Source organism: Hemiscyllium ocellatum, chromosome 14, assembly GCF_020745735.1.
Source record: "Hemiscyllium ocellatum isolate sHemOce1 chromosome 14, sHemOce1.pat.X.cur, whole genome shotgun sequence".
Classification (NCBI taxonomy): Eukaryota; Metazoa; Chordata; class Chondrichthyes; order Orectolobiformes; family Hemiscylliidae; genus Hemiscyllium; species Hemiscyllium ocellatum.
In genome coordinates, this window is record NC_083414.1 from 46,044,952 (window position 1) to 46,065,649 (window position 20,698).

Here is a 20,698-nt window from a genome sequence, read left to right on the forward strand (position 1 = left end):
GTGTAGCTGGGGCCAATGTGGGTGTCCATGGCTACTCCTTTGGTTTGGAGGAAGTGGGAGGATTGGAAGGAGAAGTTGTTAAGAGTGAGGACCAGTTCAGTCAGTCGAAGGAGGGTGTCAGTGGAAGGGTACTGGTTGGGTCAGCAGGAGAGGAAGAAGCGGAGGGCTTGGAGGTCTTTGTGATGGAGGATGGAAGTGTATAGGGACTGGATGTCAATCGTGAAGATAAGGCGCTGGGGGCCGGGGAAGCGAAAATCATTGTGGGCGTGATTCGTGTCCCGAACGTAGGTGGGGAGTTCTTGGACTAAGGGGGACAGCACAATGTCGAGGTATGCAGAGATGAGTTTCAGTGGGGCAAGAGCGGGCTGAGACAATGGGTCAGCCAGGGCAGTTGGGTTTGTGGATATTGGGCAGGAGGTAGAAACGGGCGGTGCGGGGTTGTGGGACTCCGAGGTTGGAGCCGTGGATGGGATATCTCCTGAGATGATGAGATTATGGATGGTCTGGGAGATGATGGTTTGTTGGTGGGAGGTGGGGACATGGTCAAGGGGGCAATAGGAGGAGGTGTCCGTGAGTTGGCGTCTACCTTCAGCAGTGTAAAGATCGGTGCACCTCCCTTGTCTGCCGGTTTGATGGGGAGGTTGGGGTTGGAGCGGAGGGAGTGGAGGGCTGCGCGTTGTGAGAGTGAGTGGTTAGAGTGGGTGAGAGGGGTGGACAAGTTGAGGCGGTAAACATAGCGGCGGCAGTTGGACATGAAGAGATCGAGAGCGGGTAAGAGTCCAGCACGGGGTGTCCAGGTGGGTGGGGTGAATGGAGACGGGAGAAGGGGTCGTCAGAGGGTGGGCGGGAGTCCTGGTTGAAGAAGTAGGCACGGAGGCAAAAGTGGCAGAAGAAATGCTTGATGTCTAGCTCGATTAACAACTTCTCCTTCCGATCTTCTTCGACTGACTGAACTGGTCCTCACTCTTAACAACTTCTCCTTCCAATCACGTTCGGGACACCACTCACGCCCTCCACCTCCTCCGTGATTTTCACTTCCCCGGCCCCCAAAGCCTTATCTTCATGATGGACATTAAGTCCCTAAACACTTCCATCCCCCATCACTAAGGCCTCTAAGCCATCTGCTTCTTCCTCTCCCACTAACCCAACCAGTACCCTTCCACTGACACCCTCCTTCGACTGACTGAACTGGTCCTCACTCTTAACAACTTCTCCTTCCAATCCTCCCACTTCCTCCAATCCAAAGGAGTAGCCATGGGCACTCACATGTGCCTCAGCTATACCTGCCTCTTCGTCAGATATGTGAAACAGTCCATCTTCCGCAGCTACACTGGCACCACCTCCCACCTTTTCCTCAGCTACATCGATGATTGTATTGGCGCTACCTCGTGCTCCCTCGAGGAGGTTGAACAGTTCATCCACTTTACTAACATCTTTCACCCCGACCTCAAATTTACATGGACCGTCTCAGACTCCTCCCTCCCCTTCCTAGACCTCTCCATTTCTATCTCAGGCAATCGACTCAACACAGATATTTACTACAAACCGACCGACTCCCACAGCTACCTAGACTACACCGCCTCCCACCCTGCCCCCTGTAAAAATGCCATCCCATATTCCCAATTCCTTCGCCTCCATCGCAGCTGCTCCTAGGAGGACCAATTCCACTACTGAACAACCCAAATGGCCTTCTTCTTCAAAGACCGCAATTTCCCCTCCGATGTGGTCAACAATGCTCTCCAACGCATCTCCTCCACTTCCCATACCTCCGTCCTTGAACCCCGCCCCTCCAATCGCCACCAGGACAAAACCCCACTCATCCTCACCTTCCACCCCACCAACCTCCGGATACATCTTATCATTCTCTGTCATTTCCACCACCTCCAAACAGATCCCACCATCAGGGATATATTCCCTTCCCTACCCCTATCAGTGTTCCGGAGAGACCACTCCCTCCACTACTCCCTCGTCAGGTCCACACCCCCCACCAACCCAACCTCCACTCCCGGCACCTTCCCCTGCAACCGCAAGAAGTGCAAAACTTGCGCCCACACCTCCCCCCTCACCTCCCTCCAAGGCCCCCATGGATCCTTCCATATCCGTCGCAAATTCACCTGCACCTCCACACACATCATTTACTGTATCCATTGCACCCGATGTGGTCTCCTCTACATTGGGGAGACAGGCCGCCTACTTGCGGAACGTTTCAGGGACCACCTCTGGACACCCACACCAACCAACCCAACCATCCCATGGCTGAACACTTTAACTCCCCTCCTACTCCGCCAAGGACATGCAGGTCCTTGGCCTCCTCCATCGCCAGACCCTGAACACATGACGCCTGGAGGAAGAACGCCTCATCTTCCGCCTTGGAACCGTCCAACCACATGGGCTGAATGTAGATTTCTCTAGCTTCCTCATTTCCCCTCCCCCCACCTTATCTCAGTCCCAACCCCCAGATTCAGCACTGCCCTCTTGACCTGCAATCTTCTTCCTGACCTCTCCGCCCCTGCCCCCTCTCCAGCCTATCACCCTCACCTCCTTCCACCTATCGTATTCCAAGCGTCCCTCCCCCAAATCCCCTCCCCTACCTTTTATCTCAACCCGCCTGGCACACCAGCTTCATTCCTGAAGAAGGGCTTATGCCCGAAACTTCAATTCACTTACTTGCTTTACCCATTTTCCAAGATTCTGCATCTGATACCCTAGCCTTTCTAATCTCTCCTATCATCCACAGCATTCCCAATCCACATTTATATGCCATGGACTTCCAGCCGACACATAGCATCACATTTTCTTTGTGATTGTGTTCAGGCAAAGGGGAAATTAAATGTAATCAGGTCCTACCATTACATTCACAGGGACCTGAGGGGAAGTGGTTCTCAGCTCCACCATCCCCGGCATCCCCACCCACCAACCCACTGCATCCTCACCCAAACTTCTGGATTGAGCTCATGTTGGGACAAATTAAAGACTAGTAGAAAGGAGATCTTGTGATAATTTAAAAATGAAAAGCCACTTACTGCACATTTATTTTAAGATTGCTTTATTTTATTTAATTGTGCTGGCAAATCAAGTTTAGTGATGATCTCATTTTGATCAGTCCCCATCTAACTTGAAAATGCAACCATCTAATCTGCAGCATAGCTGCAAGCATTGTGCACTTTGTCTTGAAGCTTGTCTATATTTTTGTCTTTGTTGTCAAACAGTCTTTGTGCTTCTGCTTAATGAATTCAAGGTTCTCAGATGCTGTGCTGTAAAGTAATACCTTTCAACTTTTGCCAAGAATCTTCAATGACAATATTGTCCTGGGGATATCAGCAATTCATGTGACTCATCCATGTTTCAATTCCTGTCTCTCGGCCATGTCTCGAACAACAGCTTCACTAAGCCTTCTTTGTGGCTTGGCTCTGTACTGAAGCACCTTAGGTTTTAGCTTCAAAGATATAATACTTCTGATGAGCAAACAGTCGAAGCAATATTCTCCAACTCTAAAGAAGCAGGTAGAGTAAATGTGCTTGAGATCTCTCTTTTGTAAAATAATACAATCCAACTAGTGCCAGCATTGGAAATGAGTCTATCTGTATTTTTAGTTTGCTTGCTGGAAGACTGTTGTGATGTTTAGCTTAATCTTGTTGCATCTAAAAAGAAAGAACTGACCATTGGCATTTGCTGCCAATACCTTGATGTCTTAGTTATCCTCTCCATGTATTAGAGTAAAGGTATGTGCCCACTCTCATTAAAAGTATCAATATGGATAATGAGTTTGTATTGGAGGGATACTCCTCTAGAATCCTTGCTGAGATCACAGAATCCTTCCTTGGCCTCATCAGTATTTGTTGATGGTGGATATAGGCGCTAATGAGTGTTGCATCCTGGTTACTGGCAAGCATTAAATGAAGTACAATAAGTGGATCACTAACACCCATAGGAAGCAAGTCAAGCTTGCATGCCAGTTCAGTTAGCATGGCAAAGCCCATGTCTGACTGCCTTGGCTGGCCCTTGAACTTGAATGCGTAGAAACAATAGTCTGTATTATACTCCAAATGATAATTGTACTTAAACAAAACTCACGTCCACTTTTTTAAGTAAAAGCTTCATTTCAGTTAGCCACACTCCATAAAACTCACGTCAAAATGATTACTCCCTCCCCATATTTATACAATCAATTCGAACCTAATTAACTCTTAATTGATATATCCATCATGTGTTCCCTCATCCCATTACGTTTAAGGCATTCCTGCAGACGATATTGGGTGATAGCAGCATGTACCACCATTCTCAACTTGAGACTCCTCAGGGATCTCCTCACTTAGTGCAACTGTGTGAGGTCATATCTGTCAATAAATTCTGCCTATGAGGGCTGTCCTAAACTCTGGCCTGGAATTGTTGTCTAGAAATGTTCTGACATTCTATGAATCAAACATCTTACAACGATGAGTGGCATTATTCCTTCCATTTTGATCACAGTAAGTGGATGACCAGCCGGGAGTTTTAAACCAACAGTTACAGAAAGAGCAAGCAGTGTTATGGTTCCTTTCTGAACCCAAGTTGAGGGGAGCACCATCTTGCCTAAAAAGGTCTGCTTTTTTATCACATGAGGAGACAAGTATGATATCTGCCTGGATCTGTGGAGAGCGGCCATCACTTTGAAGGCTGACTCCTCTGTGATTATGCCTGAAGACTGCTAGCAACATCCTTTACCTGTCTTCACCATCGCATTCCAAATGTCCATCATCACAGAGTTTGGTATGTTTGTGCTGGTTGATGACTTGTTGAACAACATACTCCTTAAGTATAATTAAAGGGCGAGATTGTGCTGCATATCTCTCATTCAAGAAAGCTAATTGCATAGTGGTGCAACTTATGTTACAATGTGTGACAAAAGTATAGCATCTGAAATAATTATGGTTTGATTTTGTAGTTTGCGTTCTCCTGTATGAGCGTTGAACAGGCTGAAGAATCTCTTCTACTCCTGACATTACTGTCCAGTCCCTTGGCACCATTTGTAACCTTTAGCACTGTCAGTAACGTGTAGCTGGTTAACCCATTACCAGAAGTTTTAAAATTGTCTGAGGTAAATGGTCTGTCAGGGCTGAGGGGACTTCCAAATCTGTGTTGCCTGGATCAACGGCACCAAACACTCAACTTCACACCACTCCAACAGCATTAAACAGGGTTGGCACAAGCAGCTGGGCCATATGGATTTGATTAGGAGAGGCTTTTTCAAAAACTGACCAGAATGGACTTATTGTGAATGATGAGCATCCCTGGTCTGTTCACCGTACCAGTCCTTCAAACCCTTTGCTTCACATATTTGACTTTTTAAACAGGTCGATTCAACTGTATGGAAAGGGCATTTCACTCAAACAAAACACACTGGCTTACATTCAAATGGTTGTCAATTTGCATTGCTATGTAGCCATATTCTGTTTTAAGGCGACGTGGAGGTTGTGGAGTCCTCCATAATCCCCTGAGAAATATGAAAGATTCTACTTCCTGTACTATTGACAACGCATTGAGATAAGCACCTGAAATTCAACTGTTTGAACAGGACATTAACGAATGCCCTAATTCTAATTCTAATCTTATTTTTAAATTATGACCCTTAGTTCTGCACTCTCCCACAAGAGGACACATCCTTATCACATCCATGAGATGGAATCCCCTCTGCATATTACTGAGTAAAAGGGACAGTAGTATAGTAGGTAGGACATTGGTTTCCTGACATGTAAAAGAAAATTAATCACGCTGGCTGCAAAACACAATGGCTACGTGTAAGCTGTGGAACTAACCCAAACATACAGATGTGAAAACTGGACATGTTACATAATCTTTTGTGTAAGTGCTGAATTTGGAATTTGGGCAGGTGTACCCCCAGCCAACAGAATGACAGTTTTTTTTCTCACTCGATCTCCAGCCTTCAGTCTTCACTTTGAGCCCTGTATGCTGCGATCTGCAATTATACCTACATTCCTGAAAGCTGTGAATTTCTACAGAAGAATGCCTTTGAATTTTGACAGCAGCATTTCCAAAAGGAAAAACAACATGCCAGCCATAACTTTGAAACAAATCCCTCAGCTGGGAACCAAAGTCTCAATATCTGCAACCAGTGAACATTTATTTATCCTTTTCCTCTTATTGAATCATAACTTGACCGAAGTTAACCTCTTCTTCTCTATAATTTGTATTTTTGCATATTTGGCTGGAAGGTGTATGAGCTGCTGAAATCAGGATATATTTATACTTTTTAAAAACATTTTTCACTCAGCTAGATTTTTGTTGAATAAAACGGAACCCTTACTTGTTTAATGCAGGAAAATCTGTCTGGCTAGTTCTATGGGCATGTAAACAGATAGATACACACACAATTAGCAAACACACCCTTTAAAAAATTGAAAACCTCGAATACAGTCAATCAATGAGTGAGAAACAAAGGGGAACCACCCAATCCTTCTTCATCTGGTCACCAAGCTGTTATATATCCTTTTGAACATATGTTATGTCCTCTTCACAGTGCAATCCTATGTCATCTGCAAATTTCAAAATTTTGCTCTGGATACCAAGATCCAGATTACATATAAATCAATAAAAGTGGGGTTCTAACAGTGATCCCATTGGAATCTCACTATAAACCATCTTCAAAGCTGAAAACCAAGCATGTTAGGCAACCCATGTCCTACCTATAGTATTACTGCCCCTTTTCCTCCATAAGATCTGGAGGGGATTCAATCTCATGGATGTGGAAAGGATGTTTCCTCTTGTGGGACAAGGAGAACTAAGTGCCTTAATTTAAAAATAAGATTAGAATTCGATTTAGGTTTATTGTCACATGTACTCACGAGTGCAGTGAAAGGTTAACAAAGTCGCCACTTATGGCGCCATCATAAATACAAAGGTATTTAGGTGCAGGATTTTAGGAATAATTAGAAAAATAAAGAAATTAAAATTCAGCATTTTACAGTCCTTCATGTCATCTTTGATACAAGATACCAAGATATGAAATCTGAGGAATAAATTAGAAAAATTAAGACATAAAGGTTTCAGCATTACAGTCCTTCGAAGCAGACTGTGCTGGGTGTGGTGCTCAATTAAGGCAGAGATGAAGGAACATGCTTTTTTCTCTTAGAGGATTCTGAGTCTTTGGAATTCCCTCCAAAAAGGCATTGGATGCAGAATCTTTAAACCTAGATAGATTCGTGATTACCAAAGGGATGAAAGATTATCGGGATATGCAGAACTGTGGAGTTGAGGTTAAAATCAGATCATCCATAATCTTATTGAATGGTGCAACAGGCTCGAAGGGTTGAGCAGCCTCCTCTGGTTCCTCCTTCGTATGTTTGAACTTTTCTCACAAGTCCACTGTGCAACACTTAGTCAAAATGTCTTTTGGAAGTCCAAAACCATGACACAAACAGCAATATTTTCACTAACACTCACCATTTACCTCATCAAAAATGCAAGATTGTTAAACACGTCCTTAGCACACCCATGTTGCTATTCCTTAACTAACCCACAGTTGCCCAAGTAGCTACTAAGTTTGTCCAAATTATCACTTCCATAGTCTTCTTCATCATGGAGGTTAAACATGTCTGGTATATTCTGAGCTTATCCTTACACTCATTTTTAAACAAATTGTCCTCTGACTCTGTGCCTTTATCTAAGGAGGCCTTTTCATTTCTATCTCGGGCGACAGAATCAACACGGACATTTACTACAAACCAACCAACTCCCACAGCTACCTAGATTACACCTCCTCCCACCCTGCCCCCTGTAAAAATGCCATCCCATACTCCCAACTCCTTCGTCTCCGCCGCATCTGCTCCCAGGAGGACCAGTTCCAATACCGTACAACCCAAATGGCCTCCTTCTTCAAAGACCGCAATTTCCCCCCCAGACGTGATCGACGATGCCCTCCACCACCTCTCCTCCACTTCCCGCTCCTCCGCCCTTGAGCCCCGCCCCTCCAATCGCCACCAAGACAGAACTCCACTGGTCCTCACCTACCACCCGACCAACCTCCACATACATCGTATCATCCGTCGTCATTTCCGCCACCTCCAAACGGACCCCACCACCAGGGATATATTTCCCTCCCCTCCCCTATCAGCGTTCCAAAAAACCACTCCCTCCGTGACTCCCTCATCAGGTCCACACCCCCCACCAACCCAACCTCCACTCCCAGCACCTTCTCCTGCAACCGCAAGAAATGCAAAACTTGCGCCCACACCTCCTCCCTTACTTCCCTCCAAGGTCCCAAGGGATCCTTCCATATCCGCCACAAATTCACCTGCACCTCTACACTCATCATTTAATGCATCCGCTGCACTCGATGTGGCCTCCTCTATATTGGGAATGTTTCAGGGAACACCTCTGGGACACCCGGACCAACCAACCCAACCACACCGTGGCTCAACACTTCAACTCCCCCTCCCACTCCACCAAGGACATGCAGGTCCTTGGACTCCTCCATCGCCAGACCATAGCAACACGACGGCTGGAGGAAGAGCGCCTCATCTTCCACCTAGGAACCCTCCAACCACAAGGGATGAACCTAGATTTCTCCAGTTTTCTCATTTCCCCTCCCCCCATCTTGTCTTAGTCAAATCTCTCGAACTCAGCACCGCCTTCCTAACCTGCACTCTTCTTCCTGACCTCTCCGCCCCACCCCCACTCTGGCCTATCACCATCATCTTGACCTCTTCCCAGCTACCGCATTTCCAACACCCCTCCCCCAAGTCTCCCCCTCCCTACCTTTTATCTTAGCCTACTAGACACTTTCGTCATTCCTGAAGAAGGGCTTATGCCCGAAACGTCGATGCTCCTGCTCTTTGGATGCTGCCTGACCTGCTGCGCTTTTCCAGCAACACATTTTTCAGCTCTGATCTCCAGCATCTGCAGTCCTCACTTTCTCCTCTAAGGAGGCATTAGACAATTATGGCCAGAATGTTGCCTTTCTAACCTTCCTTCCCTACATATTCTTTGATGCATTTGCACTAGTACTACAGACTTAGTAACTTGAAGTGCAACCAATCTCTATAATACCTCCTTTTTATGAATTTTAACATACATACAAGCATATGTACAAGAAGGCTGTTCAACCCCTCAAGCTCTCTCTTGCATCAAATAAGATCATAGCTGATTTGACTGTAACCTCAAATCCACATTCTCGTCTTCTCTTGATAACATTCCAAGTCCTGTTAACCAAGAATTTATCCACTACCACCGTAAATATATTCAAAGGGTGTGCCTCTGTTGCCTTTACAGGAAGAAAGCTCCAAAGACTCACAACACTCTGTGGGGGAAAAAAAAGCACCATATCTCTGTTTTAAATAGTTAACTCTATTTTTAAACATTGACCCCTTAGTTCTAGTTGCTGCCTCACATCATTCTCTCCACATTTGCCTTGTCAACCTATCTCGGGACCACTTAAGTTTCTATCGTGTCACCTCTTAGTATTTTATACTTCATCAGAAAGAAGCCCATCATCCTTTCCTCATAAGATCCACCCAGTCCAGATATTTGTCTTGAAAACCTTCTCTGAACCTCTTCCAATGCATTCACATCCTTCCTTAAATAGGATGAAAAATACACTGTACACTCAAGATGCAGTGTCATCAATGCCCAAATAGGAAAATAATTACTTATATATTCATTTTTCCTCATGATAAATATGAATATTCTATTGACTTTCCTAACTACTTGCTGTACCTGCATATCTGCCTTTTGCAACCCATGCATGTTGTCTTTCACTGTTTAGATATTGGCTTCTTTTTCCAGTCTTCCTGCCAAAAAGGACAATTATACAGTTTTCAACATTATATTCCATTTGCCTGATCTTTGTCTACTAACTTAATTTATCTGCATTTTTCTTGTCGTCTCCTTATTTCCACTTCACGCGACTTTCCTATCTATCTTTTGTTATCAGCAATTTGGCAAACACACTTTTGGTGCTTTATTCAAGTTACTTATAAATACTGTAAACAGTAGAAGAGCCAGTACTGGATTCTGGCATGGTACTCATTACATCTTGCAAACAACAAAAAAACTATGCTTATACTCAGTTTCCTGTTAGCCAGCTAATCTTCTATCTTTGTCATAATACTACTCCATATTATGAGCTTTTATTTTCCGCAATAACCTTTGATGTTTCTTTGGCAGGAGAATGATAAAGCAGAGTATTAGATGGTGAATAACTGCATTATTCCAAGTTAGAGAGGGATCTAAGTACATGACTCATTAGTATGTCGGTACAGTAAAGTGATTAAGATTGCTAATGGAATACTAACCTTAATTACAAGAAAAAATGAACATAAATGTAAGGATATTATGCTTTAGTTACACAGGGCATTGGTGAGACTATCACAAATACATTGTGCAGTTTTGGTCTCCTTATGTAATGAAGAAACAAAAAACAGGAGCTAGAGTAAGTCATTCAGTCCTTCAAACACACTCTGTCAATCAACATGATCATGGCTGTTCAACCAACTCAGTACCCTGTTTCCACCTTCTCACATTGCCCTTTGATCCCTTTAGCCCTAAGAACTATGTCTAAACTGATCAGGTGCCTCAACCACCTCATTTAATAAAAAAGCCTGTGCAGTATCTTCTTTGTTAATAAAGAGAGGTACAAATATGTATTGAACACCTGAGGTAAGCCATCTGCTTCCATATGGAGATCTTACTTTTAGTCCTGAATTGGTTCCACCCCTCCTTTTGTTATCTTTTTACCACTTATATAGAAACAGAAGTCAGAAAGAGAGTTGATGATTCTGATACACAGTAGTGAAGGAATAGTGATATAGTTCTAAGACAGTATGATAGAACTAACAATGACCCCTTCCATCTCTTTGATGGTAAGCAAGAATAAACTGCATAGGAAATAATTAGCTGCTTTGGATTTGTCCTGCCTTTTGTGGATAGAACATACCTGAGCATGTTTCCATTTTTCAGCAAATGTCAATGTTGTAGCTTTACTGGAACAGCTTGGCTGGAGTTGTGGCTGTTTCTGGAATACAAGTCTTCAGTACTGTTGCTGGAATATTGTTAGGGTCTACAGTCTTAGCAGTATTCAGTGTCTTCACTCATGTGTTTCCATCACATGCATCAAAATAGTTAAAAACTAGCATCTGTAATGCTGGAGGAGTCCGAGGTGGATTATCTACTTGACACCTCTGGCTGAAGATGGATAAGATCAGATGATGTAGGAGCAGATATGTGCCATTCAGTATGTTCCACCATTCAATAAAATCATGCCTGTTCTGAGAATCTTCATCTCCACTTACCTGCCTTTTCCCTATTCCCTCACTGATTAAATGTCTGTCTATTTCAGTCTTGAATATATTTACTGTCCCGTCCTTGAAAGCCCTCTGCAGTTAAGAACTCCACAGAAAATATTCCTCCTCAACAATGTCTTAAATATACATCCCCATATTCTGAGATTATGCCATCTGATCATAGACTCTCCCACAAGGGTAAGCAACCTTATCTCAACTTCCATGTCAAGTCCTCTAGGAATCATGTAAGATTCAATAAGGTTGATTCTCATTCTTCTAAATTCTAATGAGTACAGGCCCAACCTACTCAACCTCTCCTTATAAGACAATGTGGAGCCGAGTGAATCTTCACCGGACTGCCTCTAATGCTAGTATGGCTTTCCTTAGGAGGTGAATAAAAATGCTTCAGCCTTAATTTTTTTCCCTGGATAACCCATCGTTGAGCCTCGGAAGACTTGTGGAGTTTCCTCCTCCGGTAATTGTTCAATTGTCCACCACCACGCACATTGGTTGTGGAAATACTTCAAAACTTTGATCTGATTGGTTCATTATGGAATGGCTTTACATGGTCCACAGCCTGCTACTTTTGCAACTTGGTACACAAGTAGTCATGGTGGGATTCAATTCCAAGTCCCCAGAAAAGTTGCCTGATGCTATGGATTATGAATACAGTGACATTACAATTACACTGGCACCAGCGGACTCTTCTGTAGCTTTTTATATGGCTTTTTGTATGGCATATGTTCAGGATTTGTACCATGTGTTTTAGCAGCACTGTTGTTTCTGTATCTCCACAATCACAAGTCAATGGTTTTTCAGAGGGAATCTTCTATTACATATGTTTAAGAAGAGCAAATCTCAAAGGATGGCATGAGTGAACTATGGCCATTTGCAGATACTGTCTCATCCACAGTAACTAAGAGAGGTGCATGTGAAGACCAATTACTTTTCAAAACTTGCTACGAAAGATCTGGCTCAGTACATAGCAAGACGTAGAACTGAACTGAGCCTTACAAGATCACACACAAATTACACCAATCCGATGACAGGCATGTCAATAGTAACAGATTTCTAGTATTCACAGTATTTTGTATCGAAAGACAAAGTCAAAACTTATATCTTTTTATCTAACAATCTTCATGATGTCAGGATGTTTCAAAACACTTTACATTCAGTGTATTTGAAGTGTAGTTACCACTATAATGTAGGAAATGCAGCAGCCAAATTCTGTACAGTAATCTCATAATGCGTTGTAACTTGTACTTTTTCAGTGGTACTGACTGAGGAATAACTGTGGTCCAAATAACAAGGAATGATTTCCCACTCTTTTTTGAACAAGTTCCATTATATTTTTTATATCCATCTAAGAGAGCGAATGAAGCTTCAAGGCTTCAATGACTTATCAGAAATACAGTCCATATCGCACTGTAACACTCCCTGCACTAGAGAGTCAGACTAGGTTTCAATATTTAAGTCTTTGGTTAGGGAGTCAACTGTTGCTGGATCACTCAACTGATGTGCTCATATCCTCTTTCTTTTCCTCCTGCCAGACATGCTCACAACTATCCTATTACTATCTTACAATGGAAAATAGGCCACCCAACTCACTGACATTTCAGTCTGCATCATCCCCACTTTTAACACTTTTTGCACAGGGTCCTCTAAACAGCAAAGGCGTAACGCATAGTTAACCATTAGTGATGCTATTGAGAGAGAAGTAACTGAAAACTAATAAGTAAACTAAGTGCCTTTCTTTGGTGCAGCTTAGACTAAATAGGGTCGCCCTATCTCTGCTGTGAAAGTTAGATTACTAATTCATGAAGGGTTAAATCTAGTTTCTCTAGTCACAGTTCAGGTTGGCCAAAAACAGAGAGTTTTTTTTAATGCAGCCAATGAAATTGAATGTAAACTTGGAAGTTTGATGAAGGGGGAGTTCAGGGACATGGGGGAAGAAAGTTTGTTTCCTTTTACTTTTCCAAGCATCTCACTCTACAAGCTTTGGCTCTTGCTCTACTGTGAAACAACAAATATAACCCTTCTATTCAAGAAGGGTGGGAAGCAGAAATCAGGAACCCACAGGACACTTAGCATGACATGGGATGTTGTTGGAATCGATTCTGAAAGAGGTACTGCAAAACATTCAAGGCAATTGGGAAGAGTTAGCATGGTTCCATCAAAGGGAGATCAATTTTAATGGATTTATTAGGCTCATTTGAAGGAGTAATGCGCATAACTGTGTCTGACTAACAAAATGTGATGAGTCAAGTCCTGCAGAAGTCTGTTTTAGGGCCTCAAATTTTACAATTAACATTAATGACTTGGATGAGGGGATGAAGGCATGGTAGCTAAAATAATAGATGACACAAAACTAGGTAGGAAAGGACATTATGTCATATGCTCCAGGAAGGGAAGGGGTTATCTTAAGGACTTGAGATCATTATAAAGTGCCTACAATTGGAAACAGGTCAGATGCCCCAATGAGTCCACACTGACCCTCCAAAGAGTATCCCACATATTCTCATGACTAAGCACCTAACCTAATCTAAGGGTAGTTTAGGCACAGCTAATTCACCTAACCTGCACATTTTGAACTACAGGAGGAAACCAGAGCATTCAGAGGAAAATGTGAAAACTCCACACAGACAGTAGCCCAAGGCTGGAATTAAACCCAGGTCCCTGACACTATGAAGCAGCAGTGCTAACCACTGAGCCACCATGCCACCTACTGTGAAGATGTGAGTTAGGTAGGATAGAGATAGGTAGAGTGAGTGGGTAAAAATCTCGCAAATAGTATATAATCTGAGAAATGTGAAGTTGCTCAATGTGGCAGGAAGAACTGAAAAGTAGGGTATTAATTACATGGAGAACAATTGCAGAATTCCAAGCTGCAGATAGATCTAGGTGTTCGATTGCATGAATCAAGATAAGTTAATATGCAGGTATAGCCCTAAAGTAAGAAGACTAATGGGATGTTTTCCTTCATTATGAGAGGAATTTGACATTAAAGTAAGAATGCTATGCTTCAGTTATACAGGGCATTGGTGAGACCACATCCCAAGTACTCTGTGCAATTTTGTCTCCTTATTTAAGGAAAGAAGTAGATATGTTAGAGGCACCTCAGAGGAGGTTGGCTTAACTGATAGCTGAAATTAGTGCATTTTGGTATAAGGATACATTGGACAGTCTGAGCTTGTTTCCATTGGAGTTTAGAAGTGTGATTTGATTAAAGGGTGTAAGATCCTGAATGGTCTTGACAAGGTGTATGTGAAAAGGACATTTCCTCTTGTAGATGTGTCCAGAACCAGGAGGAACGGTTTTCAAATTAGGGATCGTCCTTTTAGATCCAAAATGAGGAGAAAGCTTTTCTCTTAGAGGGTTGTGCAACTGAAGGTACTGGAGATGGTTCCATTGACTATTTTTAAGTGAGAGGTAGCTAGACTCTTGCCAGTCAAGAGTTAATGGGGGTAGAGGGGAATGTGGAATTTGAAACACAAACAGATCAACCTCAATCTTATTCAGAGACCAATTGACTTGTTTCTGATCCTACTTTGCCGGTTTGCAATTGTTAGAGAACCAGGAGAAATTCTTGCTTTTATTTAGTGAGGTAGAAATGTTGATGAAAGCCCAAGCAGGCAGAGTCTCCATTTAATAACTTACTTGAAAGACAACACCTTCGATAATACAGAATTACCTCAATGCTGCATTGCAATGTCAGGCTGGAGTATATGCATAGATTTGTAGCGCAACTTGACCTTCACAAAGAAGAACTTTATCAGCTGAGCCAATTTGATACTATAGTATAGGTGACAGTTTAAATTTTTAAATAAGACTATTGTTGCTTTTTAATGGAATAGCCTTTTGTTTATGAGAAGGTTAAAGCATAGTTTGTTTTATTTTTTGTAGAAGTAACAAAATGACCTTTCTTGCCTAGAGAGGTCAGCAAAATTCTTTGAAGTAAACTTTCAACCACTGTGAAATATATTCGAAAGCTGAACCTATCAGTTAAAAATATTACTGTAAAAGCCAACCTGACTGCAATATGCTGTCAACTCTTCAGAAAGGTCTAAGGGTTCCATTAGTTGGTTATACACTGCCATCTAATCTTTAAAGTCATTTCCATGGGTTGCTAGACTGTGTAAATTGCTGGGAGCCTGAACTGATGACATAAGTTCCATGGAAAATTCTGAATTGCAATGGTTTAATTTCCAGCTTAGAGCTGTGTTGGCAGAGCTCAGCTGAGAGGATCAGGTTTCTTAAATTGTGCATCATACAAATAAGTGATAAAAATGTGCATTTTTATCTTTAAATTTGAGGAACAATGCTTTTGATTTTGAAATTGTAAAATGGATTTGATAAGGTTTGTTAGCTAGTGTTTTTACATGCCTCATTGTAGACATGTTTCTTTTTGTTCCAAATTATGTAAATCCATTGAGTCCAATTTTATCACTGAAGCTCACATTTGCACCTTTGGTGCTTTGTGCTTGCATAAGGATGCAATCTTAATACTTCTGGTGACTCAAACAATCATTTAGGTCAATAGAGCCTCCTGTAACTAATTACATCAGGGAGCCAATTTAGTCTGCCATCCTTTAGTACAGAGTATAAATACATAATGCATGTTCTACTGGCAACCAATCAAAAATAACAAAATGGAGCAACACAAGTCTGCCAAAAAGGCAAATGAAAAAATAATCAGCTCCTGGTCTTTTTTTTTGTTTACCTTTTTGGTGCACTCTTTGCAATTTCAACATTGTCTCTTGGAGACTCTAGAAATATGCTAAAAATAAGTTCGACAAATAATCATAGATTTGAATGACTTGTTCATTTTATTGACATTTTATTCAGTTGCACTTGGCTATAAAATTAAATATCAGTGCTTTGTAGCTTGCAAGTATTGGCATTTTTAGATTTCGGGTAAAAATCATTTGCTGCAGTTTCAAATACTAAGATTTAATAGATTGGTTTGCAGTGAAATATAATAATCTTCCTGACTTTAAAAAAATTAAGTATTTTGCATTTTTCCACATTCTGCTTCAAAGATTTGAATTAATAAAGAAAATTAAGGTGCAACTCCTCACGAATAATTCATGAAAAGGCATTTGTTATCTTGGATTTTAGCACGTCTGGAATGTTTACTAAAAACCAATATGAATGCCTGGAGTCATCCTGACTGATACAATCCACCAGAAAACATATTTTTATACTTAATTAATAATCATTTTGTGTGCAGTTGGAATCTCAACTCTACTTTTATTTAATCAATCATCTTTCATACTTTACACAAAGCCTGCTTTATATTTATGTGAAAATTGAACTTGCTAATATAGACTTCATGTATTATAATTTTACAGCTTCATTTTATTAACCATCTTCAGTGTTCATGCCTTTACATAATCTGTTTTTGTCTTTGAAAGCATAAATTAGACTTGCAAATCTGGCTACATAGTTTGGGCACATATATGATTGTATGGTATTGTCAAAGCTGCTTAAAAAATGTTTTATGTCTTTGAACTCACCGCCCTAAGTGTTACTTTAACTACCATTCTGTTCCTGGATTACAATTTATGCAGCAGTTCATAACACAAAGGGTAGAACATTTCCCATTTAATTAAAGGTTGTTCGTAAGTGTTCCACCATGTAATGTACTAACGAACACCACATATGAAATCATTCTCAGGAAAATTAGTCAAAGCTCATTAGTTCAGTGCACTGATCATTTGATTCTATAACAGTGAACAACACTGTTTCATGTAAGGTGGAATTCATTAATGAACAGAAAATTTCCAGGAAGATGTGTGGAAGTATATTGAGATGACAGTAAGTAATTTAAAAAAAAAAATTTATTCGTGGGATGTCACTGGTTAGACTAGCATTTATTGCATCTCCATAAATTCAAATTCAGAAGGGGGTGGTGAGCTACCTTCTTGAATCACTGCAGTCTTTGCATTGTAGGTATATCTACAGTGCTGTCAGGGAGGAAATTGCAGTATTTTGATCCAGTGTCAGAGAAGTTACACCAATGTAGCCCCAGGTGAGGATGGTTTGTGGCTTATAGTGGAGTTTACAAGTCGTGGTGCTTCCAAGTATCTGATGCTGTTATCCTTCCAGGTGGTAGATGTGGAGAGTTTGGAAAATGCTGTTGAAGGAGCCATGATGTGCTGTTGCAGTGCGTCATGTAGATAGCACATATTGCAACCATAAGTGACTGCTTCACTTATGAAGCAGTTGAAAAGTGTGATGCCGGAAAAGCACAGCAGGTCAGGCAGCATCTGAACAGCAGAAGAGTCAATGTTTTGGGTATAAGCCCTTCATCAGGAAGGGCTAAAGATGGTTGGGTTTTGGACACTACCCTGAGGAATTCCTGTTGAGATATCCCATGGCTGTGATAATAGCCTTGAATAACTACATCCATCTTCTGTTGTACTGGGTATGACTGCAGTCAGTTGAGTTTTACCCTGATTGTCTTTGACTCCAGTTTTGTTAGAACACCTTGATGCCACACCAGTGAAATGCAGCTTTGATGCCAAGGCTGCTACCCTCACTCTCTATGACCTTAGCTCTATTGTCAATGCTTGGATCAAGATTGTAATGAGATCAGGAGCTGAGTGGTTATGAAGGAACCCAAAGATAGTGTCAGTAATCAGGTTATAGTTGGGTTAAAGCTACTTGACAGCACCATTGAAGACACATTCCATCACTTCGCTGATCATTGAGAGTAGACAGATGAGATGGTAATTGGCTAGGTTGGAATTGTCCTGCTTTTGTGAACAAGACACATCTAGAATTAGAAATCACCCAGTATGGAAGAGGCCCTTGCCCATCTGGTCTGTATTGGTAAAACTGTGCTACCCTAGTCCCACTTTCTCATTCTAAGCCCATACTCTTGAATGTTACGACACTTCAAGTGTTCATCCAAGTATCTTTTAAATGTTGTGAGGTATCTTTCCCCAGCTACCCTCTCAGGCAATGCAATCCACAACCCCATCTGTGCAATTTTCCACATTGCTGAGTAAATACCCATGTTGTAGCCATTCTGAAACAAATTAGCTTGGGGCACATCTAGTTCTGGTATACAGATCTTTAGTTCAGTTATCAGAATGCTGTCAGGATCCATAGACCTTGCAATATCTAGTGCCTTCAGCCAGGGCCAGAGACTTCAGAAGAAGGCTGAAGTGGACTGTTCACTCAACACTGATGGCTGAAGGTACTTGCAAATACTTAAGTCTCTAATGCTGCACAAATGTGCTGGTCTCCTCTACCATTGATGATGGGGATATTTGTGGAGCCTTCTCCAGTGTTCACAACTAGATGCGGCAGGGCAGCAGAGCTTAGATCTGATCCAATGGTTGTGAGATCACTTAGCCCTGTATCACAAGTGACTAATATTACTCTTAACTGAACCAGATTTACTCCCCTGGAAAGGTGATAATAGTAGAGTGGAGGAGATATCAGCTCATAAGATTACAGATTGTGATTAAATACAATTCTGCTGCAGCAAAATACAAAGACAAAAATGTACTGGAGAAATTCAGTAGATCTGGCAGCATCAGTCGCAGAGAAAAACAGAGATAATTTTTGAGTCCAGTGACCCTTAAACAGAACACTGCTGCTGCTAATGGCCCAGACTGCCTCATGGATGCCCAGTCTTGAGTCGCTTGATCTGTCAATTTTTATAATAAAGCATATAAAATTAAATTATAATAATATTTATTATCAATATATGTTAGTGCACAATGATGCTCCAACAGTGGTGTGCCGATATATATTCTGAACAATATAGAAAATAGGTGCAGGAGTAGGCCATTCTGCCCTTTGAGCCAGCACCACCATTCATTATGATCATGGCTGATCATCCTCAATCAGTATCCTGTTCCTGCCTTATCCCCATAACCCTTGGTTCCACTATCCTTAAGAGCTCAATACAACTCTTTCTTGAAAGTATCCAGAGACTTGGCCTCCACAGTCCTCTGGGGTAGAGTATTCCATACACCCACCACTCTCTGGGTGAAGAGGTTTCTCCTCAACTCTATTCTAAGAAGCCTACCCTTTATTTTGAAACTGTGTACTCTGGTTCGGGACTCACCCAGAGTGTCCAATCCTTTAATAATCTTATACGTCTCAATCAGATTCCCCGCTCAGCCTTCTAAACTCAAGCCTATACAAGCCCAGTCGCTCCAATCTTTCAGCATAAGATAGTCCCGTCTTTAAAACAGCTCAAATCCATGTAAAGTCATTTCTTCAGACGTTACGAATCTGGACTCTATCTAAAATCCACGTTAAATGAATTACATGCTATTTCAAAGGCAAGCCCATAAGAACCTATTAAATGGACAAATCTGTCTCTGAAATGCTGTCACTGATTTGAGTCACTACTTTTTTGGGGCAATCTCTAGATTTATCTTCTTACCCAAGATGCCAGTATGAATGCTAATCTGTGTTTATGAACCATGCCTGCCTGATTTTAACCAATAAGCTGTAACTCGGTTTAACAATTCGTGGGGTGCAATTTTGCTAAAAATCAGCAAAGTCTCAACTTCAGGGAGTTTCATGGCTGCTTTCTCTCTGATGGTATTTCATGTGATTGTCCATTGCTCACCTCATTATATATGGACTATGCTACAGTGTCTCCTTACCACAGTGCAAGTGTTCAGTGTTGCCTGGACCTCATGGGATTTGCATCACCAGTGCCAGATTTAAACTGTAGCTGTTCACCAGGTCAAGTACTGTTGCTCAGCAGCTGCCATTCACAGTTTGTGTGTGGGTGTGTGTGTGTGAAGAATTGCTCCAGACATAACCAATACAGGCAAAGTACCCCTTCACTGACAGTGATCAGGAAATCTTTATGGACAGCAAGGTGGAACGACGGTCTTCTTCCCTCAGGACCGCCAGTGGAGACCATGGCACCAGAGTGTATCACCACTTGGGCTCATGAAGGCCCAATATCTGGAGGAAATATCAGCCGTGCAAGAAGAAAGTTAATGATCGCTGCACTCTGTGAGGGTAAGTGCCACCAACTTCTTTTCTATTACCTCACAGTCCCTCTTAATGCTGTTGCTGCACCAAGACTCATTGTTTACCACTCTCATTGCTGCATACAACTTCTAACATCTATTCTCACTTGTTTCAGGGCCCCAGCACCCAACCCCTGTACCCAAACACACAAGCCAACAAAATACAAAATGGGACATGTCTGGACGGAGAAGCTGTGAGCATCACAGTGGACATGAAGCTCTGGACTGGACCATGGCCCAATCCAGCTGATTGGTGCTTGTCCCTGTGCACAAAGTGGTTCACAGCAGCTTTACAATTGAAGCTGCCGTTGTGCTTCCAAGTGCAGTCTTGAAGAGAACAGTACATGAAGTGGATTGGAGATATGTCGTGAAAATGTGGTGAGGCTGGCGCATGTGATATCCCACCTTCCG